At 55.0% G+C, this 6,343-nt stretch overlaps 1 protein-coding gene across 4 annotated transcripts in view; it reads left to right on the forward strand.

The window, feature by feature from the left end:
• The window catches only part of AGAP1 (ArfGAP with GTPase domain, ankyrin repeat and PH domain 1), a 561,687-nt gene that overhangs the window by 114,921 nt on the left and 440,423 nt on the right, over positions 1-6,343 (forward strand). The gene's annotated exons all lie outside the window — the stretch shown is intronic.

Consider the following 6,343-nt stretch of genomic DNA (forward strand, 5'->3'; position numbering starts at 1 on the left):
TGGTGGAGGCAGCAGGAGGGCATCCCGGGGTCCATGTGACCGGGGTCAGGGCGGCTCTGCGTTTCTTGAGGAAGGCATGTTGCCAGTGGTGGGGAGTGTGGTGGGTCTGATTGGAAGGGAGTGCGCTGTGGACTGTGTCCGCTGTTATATGAAGATGCGTTGTTATTACCCCAGCAAGATACCTAGTTTTTCAGCCTTGTCACCAAATGTTAGTTCCTTCCAAGCTTCAGCTTGAAAGGGATTTGAAAGATGGCACACACATAAAGGCGTGTATTTAGGATGTATTTAGGATGTCTGCATGTGTATTTAGAACGTCTGCCCAACTCTAGTATGAAGTTGTCCATAACCACATGTGGGAAGTGTGGACAGCACTGTCTTGCTTTGTTTCAGCCGGGACTTTTCATGGTGATCATTGTTTAATGCTGTTCCCGACGGAAGGTTAACATAAAGTAATTCAGGGCCTTGTCACATGTTCCTGGCAGGGAGTATACATCGGCCAGTTCATATGGAAGGCAGCGTGACAGCAAGGGGCGGAAGCCTTCAAAATGTTCACACGTTTGGTCTAGAAATTCGAGAATGGTATACTTTCCTATAATATTCTATTAGGAATACTCTTTCCTACTGAATATTCTATTCAGTATTACAGGCAAGTAGAATATTAGATTTGTAGAAAGAAGGCACAAATATTTGTTGCTGCATTTTATTAGAGTCAAAACATTGGAAAATGTAGGTGTCCACGTTTATGTCTCTATTGTGAGCAGAGATAACCGAATACAGGTGCACACTCTCCCTTGTAAGTTTGTCTGATGGATTAGTGGGGAGACCCAGGTACGGCCCACGGGACAGGCCCCAGTGCTTGGTGAGTGGTGACGTGAGGTTAGTGCCATCATCTTGTAAACGGACAGCTGCATCCAGAAGTTTGAGGGATAGTTCACCAGGATGGTTGTGGTTATGACAGTGGGTTTTACGGGTGTTTTTTTTCCCATTTTTTTGTTACACGGATACTCCTCTTTTCTTTGAGGATCACGTATTTCTTAAGGTTCTATAAGAAGAAGTAGCTTGAATGACAGTAAAATTTTCTTTTCATGGGAACAAAATACCCTTGAGGTTATAAGTTCTGCGGAGGTCAGCGAACGCTTTCTGGGAAGGGCCAGACAGGTGAGTATTTTAGGCTTTGAGGGCTGTCCACTCCTTAAGTGGCGTCTCAGCTGCTTTGTGAAAATGCATAAACAAACGGTCATGGCTGAGTTTTGGTAAAACATTATTCACAAAAACCCGCGCCGGGCTGGATACACCCCACGGGCTGTCATTTCATAACCTGTGTTGCTGTAGGTCCTGGTGGGTTTCGGTTGAATCCAGCAGAAAGGGGCCCAACCACCATGTAGGTACACTGAGTTTATTTTCATCGTGCTCATAGAGTTGAGTTTCCAACTAGACTCCGTGCGTTGTTATTTAATTTGATGCTGTGGAGACTTTGTAGGACAAAGGCTCAGCCTTCTTTGTGAGGGAGATGAGTCCTTTGGCTCTGGTTTGACAGCGCCCATGAGTGCGGTCCTCGGAGTCTTCCGTCGTGCTCATCTCCGTAGCCTCCAGTGCTGGCCCTCGAGATACCAAGTCCGGTTCCAGTCTTTGTTCGGGAGTGGCGCCTGCTTGCTCATCATTCCGGGGAAGTCACAGTAAAATGTTGTGTCCTGACCGAGCCTTCTGCCACTCTCTGCGATGTTGCCCTGGAACAGGACACCATCAGGGCTCATGTTTATTGCTGAGAACGGCAATTTTGGGCAGTGGGGGGCACGACTTTTCTCAGTGATTTGAATGTTAATTTTGAGTTCTGCCTGAAGCGTGATGAGGATGCGTCAGAACTGGAGAAATGTGTCCTGGAGTCTTCTTGACTGGAAAGGGGAAGGGTGGACTTAGGAGGGACATGCTTGCTGGAGAAGAAGGGAGGGAGGACCCGAGTGGGCAGCGTGTGCTTGGTCCACATGGGAAGATGGCCCGGCCCCCACTCACTTGCTGGGCCAGCGTCCTCCAGGGCAGCTGTGGTGGGAGGAGAGGGGCGTGAGACCCCAGTGAGTCAGGGCTCGGAAGGCTCTGAGGAGAGTCCGTCAGAGCGGACGAAGGCCACTTCATGAAGCGTCGTCACCTCCGATGCTCTTGCTGCAGTGGGGCTGCTGTTGGACTAAAGGACAGGAAGCTGGACCGTGGCTGTGCCCTTGTGCCTGGTGTCCCCCTGGAGGACCCCAGGGAGAGGTCAGGGATACTGGGCAGGGTGGGGCTGGCACGGAGGAGCTCTTCGCTGGGTTTCTAGGGGTGGGCTTTGCAGAAGGGCAGCCTGGAGGTGTGGTCTGGGCAGAGGGACGGGTGAGCAGGTGAACCTGCCCAGAGGCCTGGAGGAGCGAGGGGAGCCGGAGGCTGGGTGTGCAGGTGCGCAGGCCCCGGTGGGCCTCTGCAGTGAGGCTCCAGGAGCGGGAGGAAGGCGGGCAGGGGGTGGGTCAGGATGCTGCGGCCACAGGTGGACGCTGCAGACCACGAGGAGGAGAACGGGACCGACACGCGGGAGGAGCATCTCCAGGCTGGGGCCCAAGCGTCCAGCGCGGGGACCGCTGCTGCTAACCTGAGGGAGCGGACCCCGTGGAAGGCAGCCAGTGACCATCGCTCAGCGGCTGTTTATCAAGTCTCATGAGTCCCAAGGACTTCTGAAGCAGGTATTCACCATTCCACGCTGTGTATGGAAGATTTCATCGCTTTTTTTTCCAGTACAGTAGTAATACGTGTATATGAAACTACAAAGTAGAGCATCGTAGGGAGGTTTTATGCCAGTGAAACACACGAGAAAAGAAAAGTTACCGTTTTGAAAACCTATTACACGTGGTCATTAATGTTTTGCTGGACTTCCTGCTAAACATTTTTCTGTACATTCTTCCTTCTGAGATGAGGTGTGTGATGTAGAATTTCGAAGCCTTTTGGCCGACGCATCTTCTATGCCACGTCATAACGTGGCACAGCCGTGTCTGGGTACCTCTCTAAGGCTTCGGGACACACGAGGGGGCAGCGGGCACTGTGAGGCTTCGGTCTTCACGTTCAGTGATTCTGCTGCTTCGCTGCCTTGATGCTGTTTGGCAGCCCAGGGGCTCCTGCGGGGGGCGGGGGGGGGGGCACCTGTCCTTCATCTGCACAGAGTGCTGCCATGGCAACGGCCAGCCCCGCCTCCCCCTAATTATTGGAACCCAGGCCTGTGGGCCGCCCGGGCCTGCATAATGTATGAGCCCGAGGGACAGCCCTGCGCGCAGCCCGATCAAAACAAAGAGCCCGCCTCCGAGAGCCAGTGGCAGATTGTGGAAACATATTGTGAACACATTCCCTGGCAACGGTGAACCGTGTCATCAAACGCATCTCCGGTCCGTCAAAAAATATTTTGACAGGGCCCACCGGCTAGCGCCTTCTTACGCAAACACGCCGGCCAGGCCCAGATCCCAGGGCGACCCCCGGGTGGGAATCTGGAGTGGGGGGCGGGGGTGCAGCCCACGTCATCAGGGTTCATCCCTCCTGCAGATAAGCACACACGGAGAAAGCTGTTTCTGTTCTCATGTGTGAATAGCCAAATCGCTCCTGACGCTCAGATCCTGGGGGGCGGGGATCATGAAAAGGTGTCCCCCAGAGGACTCGGACAGGGCGCTTCAGGAGACCTGAACTGAAAAGCCACGCAAGGCTTGTGGGGTGACGCCGGGAGGGACAATGGATTGGCCACCCCTGACCAGCCAGATCCGGGGGGTTAGGGAGGGGTGGGGTGGGCTTGGCCGGCTGGCCGGGCATCGTTGGTCAACAGGGGCCTTGTGCCCACGAACTGGAATGTGTGGTTCCCACTGTACCCACTGTGGCTGGCCTGCCTTCCCACCAGAGGTTCCCGGACTTGGGGATCACCTCTCCTAACACTGTGCTTCTTCCGGGAGGCCCAGGCCTGCCGGGGCGCACAGTCAGCCCTCAGGAGCAGCTGCCTTGGGCTGGGCTTCGGGCTGAGACGTTAGAGCCTCCGTGTGCCTTGGCAGAGGAGGATAATGTCTGTGCCACATGCTTGCAGTGAAAATGAGTGAGAGCTGCGTGGAAACGCGCTTGGGCGCGCCTGTGGCAGCTGGGAAATGCTAATGCGGTGCAGGTGGCTCTTGGTCCCAGTCCACAACTGGGTCCCCAGAGTAAAGACCCACGCTTCCCCTCTTGCTGTGGGGGTGGCTGCTCCCCTGAGACGCAGCTGGGGGTGCTGTGTGGCAGCTTCTGGTCGACCTCCTTCCAGGAGAGCAGGGGGTGTGGGGGTCCCTTTGCACCTTCACCCCTTCCTCTCTGATTGTTCTCTCCTGTCTGTGTGTTAGTCCCTTAGTCGTGTGTGACTCTTTACGATGCCATGGACTGTAGCCGCCAGGCTCCTCTGTCCATGGGATGCTCCAGGCAAGAATACTGGAGTGGGTCGCCATGCCCTCCTGCAGGGGATCTTCCTGACCCAGGGATCGAACCCAGGTCTCTCCTCCTGGGGCCCCTTCCCTACTGGAAGGGGTCCAGGTTTGTGGAGCACCCCCCCCAGCCTCACCTGGGACAGCCCACCTGGACACTCCATTGACAGGAGGGGCCTGGCCTTCCGTCTGCCTTAAGCCACTCTTAGTTGGGGTTCCCAGGCGTACGTGGCCAGTGGACTGACTCATACACAAAGTGAGAATGTGGTGTCCGGGAGACCCAGGAGGCTGCTGCCCCTGCACGTCAGTGTCTCAAGCTGAATTAACAGTCTGTCTTTCAGGGGGTGAACTTCTCACCCCTTGGGCAGAGTTTCCAGGAGGCTCCTTGGCCGCAGCTGAGACCCGCAGGCCGTGTTCCGGGGCCGGGGGACGTGCTCTTTGGTGGCCCCTCTGCCTTGCCAGCTCCACGATGACGGTCCAGGCTTTGGTGAGCTGCCAGATCCGAGATATACCTGAGGCTGTCAGGCGACTGTCTGTTGATGGCTGAGTTCTACATGACTGGTTTTCTGAGCCGCGATCGGGCAGGCTTGGGCAGGTCACGGCTGCGAACAAGAAGCTCCGGATGCTTCTGTTTTTCTAGTTCCACCTGGCTTCTCTGGGGAGCGAGGATCTGTCGGCTCTCCTTGCTGATGAAGTGGTTGTGTTTCTGCTGCAGAACAGAGCCTGCCGATTTAATCAGGAGGCAGGAGAGTGGGCCGCTGGCTGCTCTTCTGCCCAGCCTTCCTTTCGTGGTGCCCGATGGCGTGCCAGGGGAGCTTTATTGCGTGTGCTGTCATCTTGATTTTCCTGTTGGGATGGACATCATCATTTCAGAGGAAGGTCCCGGAGCCCAGCGGCTGGAAAACAGACAGCCGGGTTGGCAGATCTGCCTGGCCCTGACTCGCGTAGGAGGCATTTCTGTTTCGAAGTCAGCAGCCCAACGGGCAGCCTTAGCCCTCCCTCTGGGCGAGCTTGGTGGGCTTCTGCGTTCTGCTTTGCTTGAACCCCTCTCACAAAAGTGGCAGCGAGGGGGGCCCTGATTTTTCTCTAAGCCTCAGGGTAGGGCAAGACCTGTGCATGGGGGCTGAACGCTGGAACTTGAAGACAAGCAGCTGTGACTTGAAGACAGACAATGGGGCTTTCCCCTTGATTGTTCCACCACTGTGTCTCTTCTCCTTGGAACTTCTCCTTGGGGTCCTGGGAGTCGTTTATGGGATGAGTTTGCACTGGCGTGTCCCTGGATGAGAATTCTGCTTTTTGAGAGCTGTGTGTGTAAACAAGGTAACTGTGGATGTGTGTTTACATTTCACATCCTTAGGAGTCTTCCACGCAAGTCACAGCACCGTCATTTTCATAATTATGCCCCTCTGTGTGATACTGTATAAAACAGTGGTGAGCCCCAGCCTTGGAAGTTCCCCCCCGGTACCCCCACCCCCTATCCCACCAGAAGACGCTTGTTTACAGCTTCTCACGGGAACCGGAGTGGAGAAACTGTCCCTCAGAAGGTTATTCCTTGTGTCGAAACCGAGCTGCTCAGGCTGTGAGTGAATCCCGTCTAACCGTTTCCACCACGTGCGCTGCGGGCCAGCTGTGCCCCGGCCCCGAGGACAGTCAGGAAAGGTGAGCCACCCGGGGGCTTCGAGGGACCTTCTCTGCTATGCTTTCGATTGTCAGCATCCCAGTCGGAGTGAGGCCCGAGCCCCTTGCTTTTGTGGCCGTGTTTTCATCGGATTTCTCCCCTTTCTCCCTTTAATCATCTCATTGAACCTGAGAATGCTGGTTTTTATTTGGGTCAAAATGGAATCTTTTTCCAAAGTGTTGAAATGAGCGTTGAATTTCTAGCGAGAGAGCTCGTGCTAAAA

This window comes from Bos javanicus, chromosome 3 (assembly GCF_032452875.1).
Source record: "Bos javanicus breed banteng chromosome 3, ARS-OSU_banteng_1.0, whole genome shotgun sequence".
In the NCBI taxonomy this organism is placed as follows: Eukaryota; Metazoa; Chordata; class Mammalia; order Artiodactyla; family Bovidae; genus Bos; species Bos javanicus.